The sequence below is a fragment of the Anser anser genome, assembly GCF_964211835.1.
Source record: "Anser anser genome assembly, chromosome: 1".
Lineage (NCBI taxonomy): Eukaryota > Metazoa > Chordata > Aves > Anseriformes > Anatidae > Anser > Anser anser.
This window is the reverse complement of record NC_139720.1, coordinates 107824942-107848212: the sequence shown is the minus strand read 5'-3', so window position 1 is coordinate 107848212 and position 23271 is coordinate 107824942. Positions and strand designations below refer to the sequence as shown.

The window sequence follows — 23271 nt, the reverse complement described above, 5'->3', positions numbered from 1 at the left end:
TTCACATTACTTATTAAAAAAGAAATCCAAAAATCCTTACCTGAAGAAAAACATTAACTTTCTTTCTCTCCCCTTCACCAGTCGGAGAAAGAAAAATCATATTTCCCTTTCTGATGTTTCATGAATTTACGATAGATAGATATGTAACTTATATTGTCCAGTTATACAACTGATTATCCAGTTGTCTATGTGGCTTATATGTATATGTATGTGGTGACTTATATGATAAATTTGCAGAGCCATATGATAAACAAATGTTGCTTATAAGGCTTCAGCATTTATCACCTTAGCAAGAGATTAAGTTCTGGTACAGCTATAACTGTTATGATTTGGATTGGAATGAAAGTGAAGTAAAGATGATGTGACATCCATGAAGTCCTTGAAGAAGGATCAAAGGAGGCTACATTTAAATTTTACACAGTTTCTCTTCACTATCATCCTGCTTTTTTTAAAAAAAAAAAAATTTGGAAAAAATAAAACACAGTGTTATGATGATTATGAAGATTATAAATCTGTATTTGAAGATAGAACATCTGTAATTCAGTACATTTTACTACACTGCTTGGAGGGACATTCATTTCTTCCCAACAAAATTAGAATCATCCAATGAAGAACAAAGAAAAGACAGCTCAGCTGCTGCAAATCCTCCAGCCTAACAGTTCAACGATTCTAAACAGCGATCAATCAATGCAATTTTACTTACTTGATTTATCTATAGAAGATCTCAGAGCTTGAGGATCACCAGCCCAAACTGAAAACAAACAAACAAAAGTTTTCGAGAGACTTTCCAGAGATATCAATCATGTTACTATCATTATTATCAATGTCAGGTGCAAAAGTATGGGCTATCAGAAACAAGGTACAGAAGTTGATACTTTGAACAATATCCAGTAAAAGGATGCAGTGGTAAAATGGAAAAAAGCTACACAGAGAAATTATGGTCCCTTGTCTAAAACATGGGGAAGATGTAACTGAGAAAATGTATTGCTTTCCCTGTACAGCCAGACGATCTATACTTTTGTTCAGAATTGCTGGCATGGACAGAAAGGTATACAGAATGAGCTACTTGCTAAAGGATTTCAGTAGCTCAACTTTATTAGCAGTTACTCTGGGCTTTGAAGCAGCTAATATTTTTTTTATGCTGTTCTGTGGGTCACTGGAACTTCTGTGACCCATAGACATGTTATCTCATCCTGACTGGAGCCAACAATGTAAAATTGCAGATACTTTGAAGAGAATGTAAAATCCATCTCAAACAAGCTAGTTGTATTCATTGTGCTGACAGCTTCCAGCTGAGGTGGTATCACTGGAGCAGAAAAATTCTGGTGCTGGTAATGAAGATGAGGAACAAGCAAAAAAGAGGATTTTAGTTGGGGTTCTTGAATCCAGAGATAAAGGAAAGAAGGGGAATAAAAATCTCTAGGAAACAAAACTTTTATTTTTTTATTTTTATTTTTTTTTTTATTTTTAAGAGAGGCAACTTCTGTGTTTTTTGAAGGCTATCACTGACTTCCTCATCAAAAATTCAATGATAAGAGTACAATATTCACCTCCTATAACTGAGCCTCCTCTTACATATGAGGAATAAAAGAGAAATTGAGTCAGAAGTGGGGACTCAGGAAATATGACAATTTATATGTCTGCGTATATATATATATGTACATATTTTTAATATTACTTTCTGTAATCTTTTTGCATAGATTTACTGCATCTTTGCTTTTCAAATGGAGTAGAAATACGGAAGCTTCATGTCATTCTGATACCTGGAAGAACCATATATAGAAAAATACAATTTGTTATGCATCTGAAAGAAGTGAAACAAAAATTAATAAAAATGGAAATAAAAATGTTTGAATGTATATTGCACTCATTACAGGTGCTTGAATGGTCTTACTGTCTCTTCTTTTAAACTGAGCAGTTTTGTTATTTGACTAGACAAGACCTTTGGACCTATTCAGTAACTTATACTCATCTTAGTCTTTGTATGCATATTGCAAGACTCCTAAACACCTGTTTTTCAGAACATACATGTTACCTGAACCTAAAGTAAAACAGAATGCTGCATTGCCCCTGTGACATTTTTAAAAAATAAGCCATGTCACCATGTTACTAGATTAAAAAGGAAAAAATGGTAAAAAAAAAAATCATATATAGATAATAGGAAGTTTGGGGAATCTGAAAACCAAGTAAGAAAACTATGTGAGAAAAAGGAAAAAGATTAGTTTTGTGTGCCATTAGCTGGAGAAGAGCTGAGATGTGTGTAGTCTGGTAAACTAGGAACATAAGAGGAAGTAGTCATACTTGCATTTTTTTTGTTTGTTTGTTTTGTCTGTTTGTTTTTGTTTGTTTGTTTGTTTCCTTTTGGTTTTGCTTGGGATCAGAAATACCTGATGGTTTTCATGCCCAGAATTCTGAATTTCAATAGGCAACTAAATAAGCAAATAATAAGGAAATAACAAAAAGGTATTATTTACCAAGAAAAACTGCCTTGTCACTAAGTGAAACCCCTGCATTTCCCTGTGTCAGGTCTTGAGCCGTGTCAAAAAGGCAAAGGAGAACAGCAGAAATAATGCAGAGAAGAGCTTACAGCTGAATTACTAATGCATTTCATTAAAGAGCTCAAATTGTAAAGAGGATTTCATTGTCACATGGTGAACAAGTAATAGACATTGCCCTGAGCATAATTTTAATCATTTTTCATTTGTTCTATATTGTAGCTTAAGTTAGGGAACTGGCTCTCTTTCCATATAACATTTGAAGCAGTGACATGAGTTATTGACTTTGTTTATTTATTTAGAATGTTATATGCCAGAAAAATCTCAGTATAATGAACATATATCAATTCCATCACCAATGTGGGAGATAACATAATCAGTACGGAGTAGAAAGAATATTACAGAGATTGTGGTTTAGCAACAGAGCAACATATATTGACATTAATATTAAAACATTCAATTTTCCGCAACAGTGAAACACAAACAAGTATATCGTATATTAGTAAACATGAACTATGTAGACCAAACTACGTGTCTTTGAAAACTGTGTCTACACTTGCAGTCTGAGTATTGACTGGCTCAATTGTTTTTGTTGTTGTTGTTGTTGTTGTTGTTCAGAAACAGGATTTACCTAATGGCACAAAGCAGCTTTCAGTTTGCTTTTGTGGGGAAATGTACTGGGTCTGGCTGGGATGGAGTTAACTTTCCCTGCAGCAGCCCATACAGACCCGTGCTCTGCACTTGTAGCTAGAACAGCACTGGTGTTGTATCTCCTTCTGAGCAATTCTGGCATCGTGTCAGGACTCTCCAAACCCCCCAGGAGCCAGCAGGCTGCAGGTGGGCAAGAGGTGGGGAGGGAACATCACCAGGGTAGCTGACCTAAACCCACCAAAGGGATATTCCATACCATGTGGTGTCTCACTTGGCAGTAAAAGGTGGGGAAAGGAAAAGGTGGTGGTGGTGGTGGGGGCTCTCGTTATGAAAATGTCTGTCCTCACAAAGAAGTGCTACACATGTTGAGGTGCTGTGGTGCTGCTTCCTGGGATGTGGCCAAACATCGCTCGTTGATGGGAAATAGAATAATTTCTTTTCTCTCTCTCTGTGCTTCTACACAGCCTTTGCTTGTTTCTTTTCCCTCTTCCTTTTCCCTTTAATTAAATTATCCTTATCTCAACCTGTGAGTTTTTTTGTTTTTTTTTTTTTTTCTTTCTTTTCTTTCCCCAGCATACTTTCTTCCCCTCTTCTTCTAAGGAGGGGGAGTGAGAGAGAGGTTGTGGTGGAGTTCAACTGCCCAGCAAGGTAAAAATCACGAAAAAAAGATATGGTGGCAGATGCTTTCTAAAAGGATATTAATTTTTTCCACAGAGCATGTGAGGTTGTTGTGAATGATAACCCTAATACTTAGCTAATTACTTACTAGTGCTAAATACTTAGCACTAATACTTCATGGAAAGAAAGAAGAGCTGGTCTGAAATTTTCTCACATAAAATGATTTTCATGAAGTATGATTGCTTATGAAAGCTTTTTTTTTTTTTGTGTGTGTGTGGATCATTTATGGAACTTTTACAAACAAAACTTCAGAGAGGCAAGAGAGAGAAAAATGGCAGCTAGTCTCTTCAAAGGTGGCAACAGCAGGGAGCTTTCCAATGTTACAAACAAATCTGCCTCTTTGTACAGTCATTATATAAGCATAGAAGACAGAAATGAACTTTGGTATTATACCTCTGATGTAGCTGTTAACTTCTCTGGACTATGGAATAGATTTGTTTGTTGTAATTAATATGCACTTAATTAAATATATCAAGTCTCACTAATTAAATTTTCCGAGTGGTATAATTTTTTTTTCCACTCTCCAGACTAGTCAACTACCCAATGATTTCTCATACTTGAGATATGGGGAAAAAAAATTAAGTTCAGTTCCTGGTTTGAAGACAAAAGGTTTGACTTCCAGTCTGTTTCATCAGGATTCTGAGAGAATGAAAAGAACAAGTTGTGCTAAGCTCCCCCCTATCCCCACCATTTTTAGGAGAATTTTTTAAGAGCGCTCGATTTCATCCCAATGGAAATGGAGGAAAAAAATAAAAATATGAAAATTTAATGATCTTCTGTAGGATGAGAACTTTTCCCACTGATCTCTAAGAGTGAGTCTTTTGAGCTCTTCAAAATGAATGAAAATTATTCATCTACAAACAGTGTAGGCATTTCCTTACCATTCTTACAACCACAGGTATTGCAGGATGCCAATGCTAACATTAATATGATAGTTTTAACACAGAGATTGAAAGTAAAGTAGACCTATTTTCCATCTCTGTTATCAGTGAAGAAAAATAAAAGTCATATCATCTCTTTAATATCACAAATTCATGTACAACAAAATTAATCATTACTATCAGACACGGTGTGCCCAAGAAAAGGCAGTGAACCAAAAGCAGGAAGCAAAATAATTAGAAAAAATTGACACAATTGTTGTTTTACTCAACCAGGCAAATTCACTCAATTAAACAGTTAATTTAATGTAATCAATTGTAAGCATCTCTGTTTATAGCAACCTCAGTAGCCTACTAATTTACTTTTGCTTTGGGGCTTTTGTTTATGATGCATTAAGATTATGTAGATAGAAGAGTTATAAATTTTCTATATCCACCTGTATAATAGAGATATCAAGTTTCATACAATAAAAGCCCTTGTACTTTCACAGCACTCATCTGAAATAGATCATTCTGATTAGGCCTTATCTACACTAGAGATTTTTGATGTTTCTAGTACTACAGAAACAACTAAAAGTTTCTATGTTGACATGTATTTCAGAAATCTTTCTAGCACTAGGAGCTCATTACTATAAAGAAATCTTTTCAGTATCCTCAGTCACACCCATAGAAACATAAGTATAATGCTTCCCATAGAAACATAACTCCAGTTCTTTAGGTTTCCTTAACTATTTCTTTCCAAATATATTATTATTCTGCTGTTCTTCCTCTTCACTTGATTGGTTAAATATGGTTAAAAGACTGGTGAAAGGAGGAGGAGTAAGGGAGGGGGAGTGTCTCAGAATTGAGGCATATCACTAGTGGATAGATATGTGATAGAGTACATGCTGACTATGAAAAATTGTCAACAGTGGCTGGGCAGTACATGTGTATAGGGTTTACATGGCTAGGTTTGGTAGCAATGGGGCTGCAGGGGTGGCCTCTGGGAGAACAATCCAGCAGCTGCCCCATGTTTTATAAATGATTTGGATGTAGGACTAGAAGGTGTTCTGAGCAAATTTGCCGATGACACCAAACTTGGAGGAGTTGTGGACTCGGATGAGGGTGGAAAGGCCTTGCAGAGAGATCTGGACAGATTGGAGAGCTGGGCGATCACCAACCCCATGAAGTTTAACAAAGGCAAGTGCCGGGTCCTGCACCTGGGACAGGGCAACCCTGGCTATACGTACAGACTGGGCGAGAAGACGCTGGAAAGCAGCCCCACACAGAGGGATCTGGGGGTTTTGGTTGACAGCAAGTTGAATATGAGCCAGCAGTGTGCCCTGGCAGCCAGTAAGGCCAACCATATCCTGGGGTGCATCAAGCACGGCATTGCTAGTCGGTCGAGGGAGGTGATGTCCCACTCTACTCTGCGCTGGTGCGGCCTCACCTCGAGTACTGTGTGCAGTTCTGGGCACCACAGTACAAAAAGGACATTAAACTGTTGGAGAGTGTCCAGAGGAGGGCGACAAAGATGGTGAAGGGCTTAGAGGGGAAGACATGTGAGGAGCGGCTGAGGTCACTGGGCTTGTTCAGCCTGGAGAAGAGGAAGCGGAGGGGGGACCTCATTGCAGTCTACAACTTCCTCGCGAGAGGGAGTGGAGAGGCAGGTGACCTATTCTCTGTTATCACCAGTGACAGGACCCACGGGAACGGTGTTAAGCTGAGGCAGGGGAAGTTTAGGCTGGACATCAGGAAGAGGTTCTTCACCGAGGGGGTGGTCGCACACTGGAACAGGCTCCCCAGTAAAGTAGTCACTGCACCAAGCCTGTCTGAATTTAAGAAGAGATTGGACTGTGCACTTAGTCACACAGTCTAAACTTTTGGGCAGACCTGTGCAGTGCCAGGAGTTGGACTTGATGATCCTTACGGGTCCCTTCCAGCTCAGGATATTCTATCATTCTATGATTCTATGTTAGATAAGGGCAGGTTTCAGCTGGCTCCAAAGGGACCCACTGTTGGCTAGAGCCAAGCCAATAACTGATGTTAGTTGTGCCTTTGTGAGAGTAGATTTAAGAAAGGGAAAAAAATAAATAAATTGCTGTACAATAGCAGCTGGGAGAGAGGGGTGAGAAGCAGCCCTGCAGACCCCAAGGTCAGTGCAGCAGGAGGGCAGGAGGTGCTCCAGGCACGCAGCAGCAGTTCCCTTGCGGCCTGTGGAGAGGCCCCTGGTGGAGCAGGCTGTCCCCCTGCAGCCCATGGGTCCCACACGGAGCAGATCTCCATGCTGCAGCCTGTGGAGGAGCCCCCGGTGGAGCAGGTGGATGTGGCCTGGAGGAGGCTGCGGCCCATGGAGAGCCCCTGCAGAAGCAGGCCCCGGGCTGGCGCTGCAGCCCATGGAGAGGAGTCCACGCAGGAGCTGCCAGGTCTGGGGGGAGCTGCTGCCTGTGGGGGACCCGTGCTGGAGCAGTTTGCTCCTGGGGGATGGACCCTGTGGTACGGAGCCATGTGGGAGCAGTTCTTGAAGAGCTGCTGCCTGTGGGCAGCCCCCGCAGGATCAGTTTGGCAAGGACCGCATCCTGTGGGAGGGACCCCGCGTAGAGCAGGAGCAGGGAGTGACCGTGAAGGAGCGGTGGAGACAAAGAGTCAGAGACTGACTGCAGCCCCCATTCCCTACTCCCCTGTGCCATTCTGGGGGAGGATGGAGAAGAGGGAGGTGTTTTTAGTTTGCTTTTAGTTTCTTACTGCTCTAGCTTGTTAGTAATAGGTAATAGATTTTATTAATCTCCCTATGCTGAGTCTGTTTTGCCTGTGACAATAATTGTTGAGTGATCTCCCTGTCCTTATCTCAACCCCTGAGCCCTTTCCATCATATTTTCTCCCCCCTTTCCCTTTGAGGAGGGGGAATGAGAGTGAAAGAGTGGTTGTGGAGGAGCTCAGTTGCCCAGCTGGGAATAACCACCACAACATGGCAGACAAAATTCAGTGTGGGTAAGTGTAAACTGACATCCATGTGGAAAAGCAATCCTAATTTTACATAGGAATGATTTGTAAAGCTCTAAGCTGACAGTTACCACTCAGAAGGAAGATTTTGATGGAACAAAATTCTATGAAAGTATCATCAGAATGCACAATAGCAGTAAAAAAAAAAATCAAATATCAGTTAGACTGTGTAAAGAACAATACAGAGAACACCATCATTACACCACAGAATCCCTAGTTTACCCATACTTTGATTAGCAAGATATGGGTATGTCCCATATCCTGATTCTTTCATCTCAGAAAGATAATAGTTGAACTGGAAAATGTCCAGATAAAGCTAACAAAGATACATATCACAGGTAAAGAATGTCTTCTGTATGAACAAAGACTGAAAAGGCCATCTCTTTTCAGTCTGGAAAAGAGATAACTTAGAGGGGATATAATATTAAAAAGAATAAGATAAAGTTCTAAGTAATCATTAGTGGCATTTGGAAATAGGTATTAGTTTTTCACATTCCCTTCCTTACAAGTAGTAAGAGTCAAAAGAAAATGGATAGAGCTGGTTTGTCACATATCAGAGAATATGTCTGTGTAATTCATGGCAGCAGCATGACATGGATACTTAAAGTAATAAAGATTGCAAGCAAAGACAGACAAATACATCGATTATTAATCCACAGAGACTTACTAAATGACCAAGACCACTCCTGGTTTGGTTAAGTTTACTAAAATAGTTGGAGGTGATTTTATTGGAAATGTTGAGTACCCCTACCTCCTCTTACTCTTTCCTTGGCTTCCTCTGTTAGCTGTTACTGGGGAAACACATGGCACTGGATAGACTCTTTATCTGATCCAGTAAGTTATTATTAATTTTTTGCTTTCTTAAGAATGTTGAACTGTATTGTTTTGTAGTTTTTTCTGTCCTTGTATTTTGAGTTCAGCCTGATAGACAGGCATTTTTAGTTATTTTGTTGGCCCCAACCTTATCTCAGCTTCCAAAAATGTAACGAGGAGGTGTCTGGTGATACACATAATATTTAGGTTATTCAAGGCATCTACGTTTAACAGGATTTAGGGAATCAGTGCTGAGTTGAGCAGACCCCATGGTACATGTCATAATTAGCCTGAAGCAGCTAGTTTCTCTGACTGTCTCACCTGCAGGGCCTGAGAGTACTACTGGTGACAGAGCCCTTTCTGAGAATTGTATTTGCATCTTGACTCTGTATACAGTGTCTTCCATGATATCTTCGTTTCCAAGGGAGGGAAACATTGAACATATGGATTAGAAGGTATAAGAGGATACCTTGTCATATGCCTGTTGATCAATCAATGCATAGATTTGGTCTCTGTTTTCTTTTTCAGCAGATGTCTAGGAAGCTTCAGGTCCATTAAAACCAAAGTCAGTTCTTTTCTTGATTGGTTCAAATGAAAATCTTATTGATGTTTTCCATCTGCCTAGCAGATATGTGCTATCAATGCCTGACAGCACTAGTCATTAAAGACTGAATTTCTAGGCCTCAAGACATTCATTTTGACAGAATGTGTGGGGAGAATTGATTTAAATTATAGAAGTGTGAGTTATTGAGAAAAGTTCTGTTAGACTGGAGGCACTTCACATTAGGCTTAGAAAATACATGAGTAGCTGTGGCAAATATGAGGAGTTAGTGCAACCTGTCTCATCAAGAGTGTTTGCCTGTCTATTTTTATGTTTACCATTTCTACTCCAGCATTTGTAAATCTTCTCAGAGATCATTTATTTGGCACACCTGTGACATGCTTCTGCTCTATGTTCACTTCATAAAACTGCTTCTGTACAGAGCTGGTGATATAATACCTGGCAGTTTATGTCTCGCTATCGGTTTTATGTTTTAAGCACAGAACATCCATTGAAGGACTTCTACACATTTTAATGTACATAGATATTCTGTTAAACTTTTGAGATTAGTTGAGTTTGATCGTATTTTGTCTATCTACACAGATTCAGATAAGGTTAAATGCTAGCTTAACACACAACCCCTTCAAAGTGCTCTTACTCATTGCCATTGGCAGCGGTTCCATAAAATTACTTTGTTGCCTATTTTTTGGGGGGAACCTTTTCCTGCATAGAAGCAGGATTATAGAAAATTTATGTTTACACAGCAATTATTTATAGGATAATATGTATAGGAAAATGACTGGGCTATGCCACTCCTAATGCAGGCACTTGGTGAATTGATGCATGCAGGTGGTGGCAGCCAGGTGGAGAAGGTAAACTCTTGCATTTGGTACTGGCTGATCTGAATTGCTGTCTTCCAGTTTCCTGTTCCTTTATTGGGACATTTTTTTTTTTTTTAAATTATTATTATTATTATTATTTTATTTTTACAGCCACACTTCTTCCTGGAGTCCTTGGCTGTTACAGACCCCTATCTTAGCTTATGTACTTTCTCACAGCTTGACAACAGTTCATTTTATTTCATTTTATTTCATTATTTATTTTCAATCAGCTGAGCCAAAATCATACAGCAATGCTTCACAAAGCTGGATATTGGCTCAGGAGCAGCTGGGCTATGGACTGTCTTCACCCTGGGAATGGGGTAAACAGGTCACTTCTATCTGGGTATAACTGTAAGAACAAGCTGTCTGAGTCAGTGCTGCAACCTATGCACAGCTTATATAAAATACATCATATGTACTAAAATACACTAAAACCAGACAGACACTCTCACCATATTAAGTGTCAAGTGCTGAGCATAGCCATTTTCCTCTGTGACTGGGCTTTTGGAACATTACCTTTTCTTCATAAGGGTCGTATCTCTTTAGTGGTAATATCACAATTAAGAAGTGATTATAAATCACTGGGGACAGTGTGTTTTCAAAGGTGGAAATCTTTGTTTACAGGATTCTATAGTTAATGCAGCTAACTGTAGCCTATCTCAGAGTCAGTCCTTAGCAATTCATCACCCCATATGCCAAGGCTAGGCTTTTCTCCATGTCTCAGGCAGATTCCCTTCTCTGAATGACATCAGTAAAATCTAATTTGTTTCCTCATATTTTGTCTCTTGATTTCATGTTCTTTCAAAAGTTAACATGCTCTTCTTTACAAAAATTCTGGTCTTTTCGGTAACGATCAGGTATGATTTCATAGGTTGCTCCAAAACCAGCAATATATTTGCTAAGTACTCACATTTCATTCAGATAGTCCAAAAGTGAGATTAACCAATGCAACTCCATTAAGAAAAAAGTGACAAGGAAGTCAATAAAGTTCTAAATGTGTCATTTATCTCAGGTGTCAGTAAAAACATATATCTGTTCAATAAAATTGTTGCAAAAATTTGCATATTTATATCTACATCAAAGACCCAAACTGTGAAGTCTGTACAAATATGTGTTTTGATTCTGTATCACCTCACCACACCTGGGAGTGCTTGAAAATGATTACTTGTGCAAATTCTCATTGATTGATTTCAAGATTTGGGAATATGTCTTTGTTTTAAGAACAGACTGGAACATCCAATTTTATACCATGTATAGAAACTTCTTGGGAAATGTGGAGTGTTTCACACAGTCTCTCCATCAGAATGACATTAGCTAAAGTTACAACATCCTTACTGCTTGACAAAGTTTTCCAGTAGGCATAAATCGAGTTTGATCCCTAAGTTGAGTTGTGGACTATTGGTGTAAGAATTTGCTTCTGCTTCCCTGCCATTTTACTGAAATAGATGTTTGCATTAATGCTGTTTGCATTAAATGGTGTTTTAATTGTGCCAAAGGTGTTTACCATGTTCATTATGACTGTTCTGCAGTTCTGGAATTCAAGAGGAGTATTTTTTGTCCAATAGTACACATATTCAAGATATATTACAAGCCTTATACTTACAGTAGTCTTGGAAATAAGAACGATAAAAAACAGTCTTTCTGTTTGCTGACCTAGTACCAGTATTTCCTTAATTACTGTTTATTTCAGGAAAACAGATTGACCATTATATCTGTAAATTCTTGTAGATCCTTCTTTTCTGATTAAACTGAAATCCATGTATATGTAGATTTTGATTGCTCTTTATGTATAGCTATATTTTAATTCCATGTAATTTAGAAAGATGCATTTTATTTACAAGTATATAGTTTAGTTTATTAGTGCACTTACTAACTTGAAGGATATCTAATAAATTATTTTAGTCATTAATTGCATTATTGCTAGTAAGTAAATACTATTGTCACATACAAAAATGTACATAAATTTAACTAAAAGATAATTTATGTAAACTCAAACCTTCCAAGAGTGTTTTCTATGCAATTAAAAAGAGGGAAATATTTAATGTTACAAAATTCATTTCTTATTTTGAATTCTCTTATGTTTTAAAAATGAAGAGAAGGGTAATTGAACTCTAGGAAAAGCTGATCTAATCATTCGTTCCACATCTCTGATTTATCGCTGAAGAGAATCTCCTAATTAGCATTTTGACCTTTATGAAGATAATTTAGTGAATCTTTCATTAGTAGTAGATCAGGCAGGGGTTGTGGATTAAAATGCTAACTTTTTCTGATGGTACAAAGCTTAGTTTGAAAAGTTTTTTAAAGTTCCTATATTTACTTAATTTGGTGTTTGGTTCTCAGGTGCCCATTGCTGATAGACTGCATTGCTGATGAAATGCAACTTAACAGACAGTGCACAGAATTTCAATCTGGTTCTTAGGGAGGCTTTTTCAAATCAGATTTCCAAGCTCGGTTGGACAGGCATTATTTCTTGCAATACTTTTTGAAATAATTGTTAAGTGTATTAAGAATTAATGAGATGCATCAGTATAACCAAAAGCCTCTGATCAGTGTGTATGTGTCCCACTGAGAGAGCAATCGTGTTTTTATATGTACCATACGCAGAATAGAGGAGGCCAGCTGATATTTTACAGATGTTTGCTCTCTGTTTTCATGTTCTAGACAACAGTTAACATGTGTCCAACCATTTCTCCTGATAAGCAGTCTTTGTAAACTAGTGGTTGTGATGCCAAGTTCTCAGAGGCTTCAACATCACTCAGATTATTAACACTTGTGGAGTCTCTTCAGCTGATACTTGTCTCAGCTCTACTTGTTAGCAATCGATGTAACGCTGTTTCTCCACTCTAGGCTAAAGAGGCTGTGTGAGTGCATATCTCACCACTCCTGAGTTTTAGAGAAGTTCCTGGGAACTACGGACCAGGGAGCATGTCTTCTTTATAGGTAAGATGTCACAGTCTGTCATATGAATTAAGAAAACTGAGAACATGCAGAAACAAGGTCTGTTGGGAAAAGGACATTATGACTCCAGTAAAGGTAAAAACTGACTTAGCCTGCTAAAGTCAGAGCAGACACGGTAAATAAACACGTAGGCAAAGGGAATCCAGTAGACCTAATGCAGCTGACTTTGCAAAATAAAACAACATTGAAAAGTTTCCATACAAAACATTAGTGAAGAAACAGAGTTGCTGTGGAAGTGAGTTTGCAAAGTCACAAGGCAGCATATAAACTGAACATGGAATTTTACTTTCAATGCCCACAACATTAGAGCTAGGAAGCACTTAATAAAACTAGTAAAATTGATTTGAGACAGATAAAGTAGTTTTCACAGTAGACAGTAAACTTGTGGGACTTGCTGTCACAGGAATTTTTTGTGGGGTGACAGCATCAGCAGGTCAAGGAACTAGGCAAATTCCTGGACAGCAGGTCCAGAATGAATGCTAATAGTACTAGGCAGCAACATACTCTCTAAAAACCCTAATGCAATTATGTCTGCCAGAGAAGTATGAGGAGGATAGACAGCAGAAGCTGACCAGTTTTCCATGCTCTGTGTATTCCTAATGTCATCTGCTAATGCCAGCTGAAGGGATGAAATAGATAGCCCATGCTTCTGAGGCAGCAGAATATTTCTTACATTCTACTTTTGTAGGGAGTATTCCTTCATTTTATGTTCAGGTACCTTGGAGTTTGATCTATCATTTCCTGAGTAACTCTGCTTTGCTGAAGGCCATTTTGTAGCACCTTCCACAGAGCACTCGTTACTCTAAAAACGGATTTTTGGCCAGACAGAATAAAAATTCTTTCATTCTGATATGATATGGCACAGCTGTGTCCCTGGAGTCTTTATTTCCTCACTTAAAATATAGAAAGCTTCTCTGAGTTAAAGGATAAACAACATTAGTGTCAAGACACTTCCAGTGGAATGTCCTTGACTTTGTGTGATTCTAACTCTGTAGTCCCCAGTCAAGAGCAATTCTCTTCTTTCAGTCATGGAACATAATCTGTAGTGCACGTAATCTGTTATCTTATGCTTTTGATGTATAGAAGAAAAATTGCATATTGACAAAATGCACTGTGTTTTACATTGGAGCTTTGTAGTCATAAGTAATAGGTTTTCTCTCAAGAAGTCTGTAGGCAGTGTGAACTGTGACTTAACTGGTGGGAAATGAGGGTGGGAAATCTACGAGGAAAGTATATAATTGGCCAATTTGTATGTTGTTGGTGTAGAATTTCTTTGAAAACTGCCCATAGGACAGTCATGTGTCCAATATAATGACTGCAAGCCCCAGCAGACAGATATACTTTTCAGCAAACAACCCAGCATTGACTCCTGATCATAGAGCCATGTTCTAACTACTGATACATCATACAGCAGGATAATGTTTATTCATTTATTTTAAAATTATACCTCAGGGAAGAAATCTAATACCTCTTTAAATTGTAGGGCTTTGCAAGTACCCAAAGTGCAGGAGGCTGTGGGAACTGATGTGTATCTTGAGTTGAAGGTAAATGCTGCAAATACCATGTTGTAATGAATGTGAGTGATCCCTTATAGTGAAATCTCAAGCCTGGGAGAAGTGGAGCATATCCTAGTAACAAACTCCAGATGGAGATAGCAGAAGATGTGAAGAGAAATGGCACTTGGAGGGAATACCTCCAAAATATAATTAAGGGGGCAGAAGGAGTCAAACAAGATGAATGAGCCAACATTTGATTTGAGGTCTTGAGACTTTTTTTTTTGAGGATTTGTGGATATCTATGATTCTTAAAATAAAATGATACTGTTCTTGTTTTAGCACTAGCATTTATATTTGAAATCTGTTGAACTTAAGTGCAAGTCTTACTTTATGACAGAATTCCTACATCTTTCATTTTTTATTTTTCTGTTGATTACATAATGCTAATTGGAGTATAAAACCATGTTCTCCCAAGTAACAATATCTGAGAATTAGACTGTTAAGTATTGCATTGCATTGCTTTTTTGATACTGCCGTCCAAGTATGATGAAGACTATTTAATGAACCAATGATGAAAGTAGGTATTCCTTTTAAAATAGACAAATGCATGAAAGTACAGCCCATTAAAGGTTATTAAATACAAAGGTAATACACCTGATTTAGGAGTGCCTAAACCTCAGGGTGCCTGAATATACACCTTACTGTGCTAAATTCTTTCTTTTGCTTACATGCTTCTTTGAGTATGTATGACCATGGGATTAGACCTTTGATCCTGTATGTCTGTTCTTATGATTCCTATACACTGCTTTTCAATTTCTAAAGAGAATAAAAACTTTTGTGCCCACCGTTCTCCTACCATATAGAGGACAGAAATAATTGGTTTTAAGTTTTTTTGTTTGTTTGTTTTGTTTTGTTCTTGTAACTTTCTAACTAGAAGGGTTGAGGTGATATAAGTAGACAGAGACTTTGGAAAGATTTTCACACTCATTCTGACATACACTTTGAAAAATAACCTTCAGTTGCATCGTATTCAGTGGTGTAATAATTTAAGATTGTCCCTTATATTGAATTCCTTGTTGAAGTTTGATTGAAAAATGTAGATAATATCTCTTCACGGATACAAGATCAATAATTAGATGAGACTCTTAATTTACTCACTAGTTTGGAGTTAGTGTGTCTGAGTTAGAAAAGTAGAAAGAAGAGATTTTATTAACAGAATAAGCTTTTTAAAATTATGGTGATATATGAAGTGAAATTTTTCATTCTGATTTGGAATATAACTTTTATTTTAGATATATCAGGTAAACTTTACTCTCTGTATATTCATTTCCAATAGCTTTTGAAAGGGTAATGCTAAAAAAAACAGCTAACAGTCATATCAATCCTTTGTGTGACCCATGTGGTTAATTCAGGTGGCGCAGATGACACCCCAATATGTAATGCCTGCAAAGTCAAAAGATTGTGTAAAAAATGTAGCGCAGGTCCAAAATATGCTATCAGAAGACAAAACTTGGGTGGCGTTACTGAAGGTGAACTTTGCAGATTTAGGGGCTTGGGAGGAAGCTGCAATTTTCCTTCTGATTTTGGGAAAAAATAAAATATATAAATAATTGAATCTCTGTGACAAATTGCTCTTCCCCCCTCCTCCCCCCTCCCCCCCCCATATTAGCAACTGACTGTGATTTACATATGTTGTAAGATATTTCACTAGCAGTGCCATTGCACACATGCAATCTAGAGGAAAGGTGAATCTTGATGTCCACTTTTTTAGTATATCACCTCCCCAGGAAATATATATATATTTTTTTCCATAGAAGTAATTTATTCCATTTTATATTAATAATCTAAGGTTCTAGCAAGTTCCTAAACCTCAGTTTGTAACGTTGGGGTTTTCATCTGCAGATCACAGTTGTTTTGGAAGATAGGATCTACAATCAGCACACACTTGCTAAATTAGAGAAATGGATTGAATTCCTGAAAAATAAGCAGACTTGCAGAAGAAAATGAGAAGGGTTAAACAATAGGTTAGTTGCACAAATGTAGAAGAGAAGAGCTGTCTAGATAGTTGTATCACACAGTAACATTCGGAGATTAAACTGAATGAAGAAGACATTGATTCAGATATGCTGCATTACGATCATCACATCAGAAAATGAAGGAAGATTGTTCTGATCTATTATTGCTCAATCAGGAGCTACTTTTTTTTTTTTTTTAAGAAAAAAAAAATCTGATACAAGTCAGAAGACACCTAAAATAATAGTCTTTGAAAAGAAAGCAAAGGCCACTACAGATAATGTGAAGACTTCAGAAACATTTGGACTTCAGTGGGTTGGTTTTATGGAAGTGTAAACTATCCATAGAAGATGACCTTTGAGATGGGAGGAATACATTATTTCTATTCATAATTGACATGTTGCAGTGCTGATGATAATGCTGCAAAATAAAAGATTCCTTATAACTCCTGTGCAGCTGAAATTAGGAAAAAATAACAGGAATAAAAACAAGCAAACTCATTTAATTAAAAGTTTATAAATTTTATAGCAGTTTCTACTTTAAAACAGAAATGAAAACTTTAGAGTGAAAGTTGAGAGTAAGAATGTAAAGAAATTCTGCCTTTCAGACTTCCTTTCAGGATACGAAACATGGAAACAAAATCCAGTTTATATGGGAGTTTAAAAATTATATCATATTGTTGCATTCAATAATTTTTAATTTGAAAACAAAGTTCAATAACATTTTCAGTATTCTTGCAGTGTTAAGATTCTATTCCCACTAAGGTTTCCATCTTTTAACATTAATTAAGCAGTAACTCTCATAGAGTATTCTTTATCTTTGTGATGGGTTTATACAACAAAATAAACCCTAGGTCTAAATCTGCATTTAAATCAAGAATCTGAAATTATCGATAGATTTCTATTTTCTTTGGATCTAAAATATGAGATCAACCTGTATTTTACCATGTCGGATTGAGTGTGGAGAAAGCAAGAAAAGGAGAATTCCCCTCTGCCCCCCCAATTAACAAGTGGGTGCTATAGCAGAAACAAAGTGTCTCAGATGCCCCACAAGAATCTGTCACATGAATAGGGAAAGAAAAAACTCTGCATGTAAAAAGTGGTTCATTCCCTATTAAAAATGTGTAGACTTTCAAAGAGAAAGAAAAAAGTTCAGAGGGTACAGAAAGTAAATACTGAGCTCTGTTTTTTTCTGAAGCCTCCGATAAGTCTGAAACCATAAGACTTCTTAACTTTTTCAGAAGTTTTATGATTGCTTTATCTGTATCACAGGATAAATAATAATAATGAAAATAAAAATAACATTTTTTATTTGGATTGTATGTTTAACAAAAGCTACTCTGAGAGGTGGAAGGCCAAAGAATTAGGACAGTACTTTAACCTTCCTCTTAGTGCCTCATCTTTCATATCTCTCTGAACTCAATACTTTCCCTTTGGACAGATTTTGAGCAAATAAAGCTTTTCTGTGGCCTGAACTCTCCTGGGTGAGTAAATGGAAAATCAACATTCTGCTAGATTTTATAGATTATTTAAACAGACTTAATGGGATTCTCTTATATACCAGAAAAGAATATAAAAAGAAAATGTAATGAGGTGAAGATACTATACAGTATCATTAAATAGAAAAAAATATTTAATCACGAAAATGACATTGCTCTGATGGCTATTTGTTCTGAACTAATAAACTCTGAAAACAAACGAGATATAGAGTGTGAGCTATTGTCTGCAGCCTTTTGAACAGTTTGGCAAATTCATACCAGAAATTCATGTACTTCCCAATGCTTTTGTGTCATAAAATATGCACTTTTTAAAGAGCAAGTACTTAACTAATAAGGTTCGTGGTCTTTTGAAGCCAGCCTTTATGATGTTCTTTCTCTAAAGAACAATTTAATTAGATATCAAAATGTCACCTGCATTGAATAAAATCCCTAAATACTTAAGTTAGAGCAGTATGTTATCTGCAGAACTAAAAGGCATTGATATTTCTATTTCACCCTGTTGCTTTAGAGAGTAAGAGGGAAAAGTCACAATACTTGTTTAGCGCCAGAGAAAAGTTGTTGTCAGATAGCAATTTGAGTTGCTTTTTGTTCATGAGAGAATTTCCATCAATTTCACTGAGTTTTGTATATGATTTCAGGGTTTTTGACTTAGCGGAAAAAATAGGATTATGTTCAGTGATTAATGTTATTAATGACTATTAATGATTATAAATGATTAATGCTGTGTTATTTATAAGATACAAAAAGAAATAGAAGACTAAACAAAAAAAATACTTAGAATATACCCAAAGTTATGATTTTATCACACAGTAATGCATGTCCTGGTACAGGTGGGAAGACGTTTTTCCTCTGTTAACTCCTTCAACTATGCCTAGATTTTTTAAAATTAATCATTTTTGAGCACAGCATTATTGTGTGTTATTGAGCATTGCAAGATTTCACTGCATGACATCAAGTGGCAGGGTGGGATATTGGTGTCAACGTAGTTCTACAGTAAACCAGCACAAAAAGCTATTAAGAAGTGGAAATGGTGAATTAATGTATTCTATCTTATGCTTTTAAAATTTCATCTGAGGATCAAATTCCATAGACAGCAGTAGTCTTACAATACATGCCTAGTAGATAAACCATAGTATTCTCCCTGAAAATTTGCATAGGATAGAGAAGGCAACAGACTTTTACGGTTGTTAAAAAATGCAAATCCTTTAGAAACAAGTAAATCAGTATTTGTTCTTGAATCTTGAGATGGGCTGTCCTGGTTTTGGTTTGGACAGAGTTAATTTTCTTCCTAGTAGCTGGTATGGTACCGTGTTTTCGATTTAGGATGAGAATAATGCTGATAACACGTGGATGCTTAGCTGTTGCTGAGCAGTGCTCACACAGACAAGGACATTTCAGCTCCTCATGCTAGCCTGCCAGAGGGCAGGCTGGAGGGTGCAAAAGGAGCTTGGAGGGAACAGAGCCAGGACATCTGGCCCAGGCTGGCCAAAAGCATGCCCCACACCAAGTGATGTTGTGCTCAGCAATAAAAGTTGAGGGAACAAGGAGGAAGGGGAGACTCTGTGTGATGGCGCTTGTCTTGCTAGGTAACCATTATACGTGATAAACTGTGCTTTCCTGGAAATGGTTGGATACCAGCCTGACGCTGGGAAGTAGTCAAAAACTTCCTCACTTTGCTTTGCTTGCACACACAGCTTTGACTTTACCTATTAAACTGTGTCATCCCTGTGATTTTTCTCACTTTCACCTTTCAGATTCTCTCCGCATTCCCACTGAGGGGGAATGAGTGAAAGTCAGTATGGGGCTCAGCTGCCCACTGGGGTTAAACCACAACGCAGGGTCTAGGGCCAAACTTGTGGAAATCAGAGACCTGTCTCAGTAGACCTGCAAGATATTTTCTAATAAAACAAACAGCTTCATTTAAAAAAAAAAAATGTAATTTTAAATGCACATTACATTTTCTTCCACTTCAAGCAAATGCTGACATTTTTAATCTTATTCGCATTTTCTGTGTATTTTGATTACGGATGTAATTTAAGAGCCACTAAATATAGAGCCCAATAGAATTGTGGTTGGGCAATGAGTGCAGAATGTGTTTTATTGTTAATTAGAGTACTTAAAAGAAAATATTAACCTTTTTGTAAAGATACAGAATATTTTATGCTTTTTAATAAAGTTCTAGCCTTTTTAAATTGATATATATATATATTTTTCTTTTCAGGCTTTCTGGATAACAGCTGCATTTCAGACCAAAAACCGTGGCCCAGTTCTTACATTGATGAAGACGGGATAGCAAGTAATAGCAATACAGCTGTAAATGTTTAAATTACTGTTCCACATACTGTGGGAGGATGTGTGAGGATTAGTGTGTTTGCTGCTGAGAATCAAGGTCTCCCTTGTGACAGAAAGAGAGACCAATTCCTTCCTACTACACTGTGTAATTCAGTATAACTGTCCTCTATCAGGACAGGACTGGAAGGATAAAAGTCCAATAAACCATTCTTGAAAGTAGATGACAAGGAGGCATGTATGTCACAGCCTGGGGGCCAGGAAAGGGTAGCTATAGGATGTGTTTTCTTCCTCTGATTTTTAATATATTTTGTCCTGCAGTCTGCATTTCCTATATTGCAGCTGCTATATGGATACACCTTCAACAGATTTCCTGTGGCTTTTCTGTGTTTTATTTATTTTTCCTTCATTTTTCTTGCAGTCTAGAAATCTAATTCACATGGACAGGCTTAAGCAGTGTTCCCAAATCCGTTGTGAGTTCCATATCAGCCAGAGATGAGCAGGCAAAAGCCAGGACTGTGATCCACACAGCTTGTCTGTGATGGTCAGTAACTTCAAATGACCCCAGATCTGACTGCATTTCACTGCTTTCAGAAGCATGTGAACCACACTCCCATGCTAATCAGTTGCAAACTGCCAGTTGATTTCATTGGCAGTAGGACTGGACCAATACATTTAAAATGTGGGTGGAGTATTCAGTGAAATTACCTGTCAAAATCCATTTGTAAACAATCATTCAGTCTGTAGGGTGACTTGTCACCCTTAGGCATAATTAAATAGATCAAGCTCTTCTCTTTCATTTCATGCTGCTTTTTATTTTTATTTATTTATTTATTTCCAGCAAATGTTTTGTTTAGAGCTTGTGGCTTGGTACAAAGTACCTTTTTATTCTGTGCTTAAAATAATTTAATGCAAACACCTTCTAATCAAGGAGAAAGTAAATTTTCTTTTTGTTGGTTGACTCTTCACAGTGAATTACAAAAAGAAGTTAAAAATGTCAGAACACGTATACAAAATCTTGGAAATGAGCCATCCAACTTGTCTATTTTAGTTGATTTTCTACCCTCTCCATCACTTTTTTTTTTTTTTTCCAAATCCTCACTAGCAGTATTTTAATGAGGCTGTGTGTAGCTAAAGGAAAGTACAGATTAGATCAGATACCACAGGGAGTTTGTAAGATCAAAGCTTATCCTTTCAAAAGTCTAATACTGCTAGGTTGTGCTGAAAATCAGAGTTCCAGTTAAATAACAATATTGATTTATCTTTAAGGCACAGTATTTCCTATCTGTTTTACATATATATATACAGTTAACATTTTCTATAATGAATATTATATTTATTTTTGTTAAAGAATATCATGGACACTTTTTTATGGATTTTTTGTCTAATTTTTGTTTTGACAGAAACTAGCAGCAGTCTCCTGGCTGAAAGTATACTGTTTAAAAACATTATTAAATCTGTATTCGGAGCAGCTTAACAGAGTTTCTCAGTATTTTTAGGAGTGAAGCAGTAAACCAAATATTTCATCATTTTCATTCTTAATAGGGTCACTCTGTTTCTGGATGGCTTTGATCTGCATATTCTGAAAAGTAATCTAACATAACCCTCGATTCTAAGACCTAATTTTAAATGTACGCTAAGAGAATCTTAGGAAATCCTCTTGTATTGTAATAAGTTTGGTTTTCTTAAATGAATTTCTGCAATAACACAGTATAAAATAGTTATTTGAAAATTTTGGCTTATCCATCCGGGACCATGAAAAAGTAATTTGGTAAAGTACAGAAAATTCTCACAGCTACTCAAACTGTGAAATACAAATGTTCTTTCATACAATCAAAGACCATTATAATTTTAATGGAATCTGCTGCAAGTAAAAATATGAAAGAAATAATTACAAGTTTTATGTACAGGGGACAATCTGAAATAGTAACACTGAAATGTGATTGAAAAGCAATTGTATTATATCATTCAATACTATTTTAACAAAAAGTAGAGAAAGAATAGTGTTAAAAGTTATTCATAAAAGGGGAAGATATCATATAGAAAAAAAGACTTTTCACTCTTCTTTCATTTGGCAGTGTATTTCTAACTTCTCTTCGTCCTTTCTACCTTTCTAATTTATTTGAAATAAATTAGTTGTTAGTGTACATAAATTTAGATTTACAAGGTGAAATAGACTTTTGCAGTCAAGAAAACTGACCGTTCTCAGCAAATTATCTATATTATATATATTATATATATTATATATATATATTACATAAATAAATGGTATGAAAAGAAGTACTTGTGAAAAATGTTTCATATTCCACAATGTATCTTTACAATTTAGCAAGTTCCAATGTCAAAACTGAGTGAAAAAAAAATTAGAAGCATCATTTTTCCCCCAAAATTTTAACCACTTCAGAATCTGAAGTGATACTCATTGATTCCTTTTGTTGCAATAAATATTTTTTAATTCGTTGTTCATATTTGAAGTCAGTGAAAAATATTAAGGTTATTGTCAATAACTTGGATTGTACTGACACATTATGCTTTGCCTTTTTTTTAAATCAAGTCCTTTTAAGATTTCTATTTTATTTATATTTTTTTCCTTTTTATACGTATCCTAGATAATCACCTGTGCAAAAACAGTGAAATGTTATATAACCTTTGCAAGCTTGTGTCTGTGAATGTACGCTTGTGCACCTGTGTAACTGGACTACTTAGGAAGCAGCTAAACTGAAGCCTTGGAAACTGCAGTCCTCTATTAATCTCTGATAGAGATCCAGCAGGGACCATCCCTCTACAACATTTCTTAGTTCTAGCTTGAAAGTACCATGTTTGATCTTTATAATTTATCAGTTTTCTCCTAGTTACTTTGACCATAATTGTAGCAGTAGATTAATAGCAGGAGGGACTTTTGAATTTTTAGAAATTACAGACATAACCAGCATATTTTATGCGGACTGTGAAGTGGTTATTTCTAATGATCACTCAAACTGCTGAAAATCAAACTACTTGCAGATTAAAAGTATATGTATATATTTATTTTATTATTTTTACTTAAGCTGGCTGAAAATCTTTATTATCTATCTCCAGGATTATGTTTTGTCCAAAAA

At 36.7% G+C, this 23271-nt stretch overlaps 1 long non-coding RNA gene across 1 annotated transcript; it reads left to right on the top strand.

Annotated features, from left to right (window-relative positions):
* The first annotated feature begins 2174 nt into the window (after positions 1-2174).
* LOC310880900 lies at positions 2175-22716 on the top strand. Its single transcript, XR_014571978.1, has 5 exons — positions 2175-3794; positions 12767-12859; positions 14361-14421; positions 20106-20180; positions 21577-22716. It is a non-coding gene; the product is annotated as an uncharacterized lncRNA (long non-coding RNA).
* Positions 22717-23271: the final 555 nt, after the last annotated feature.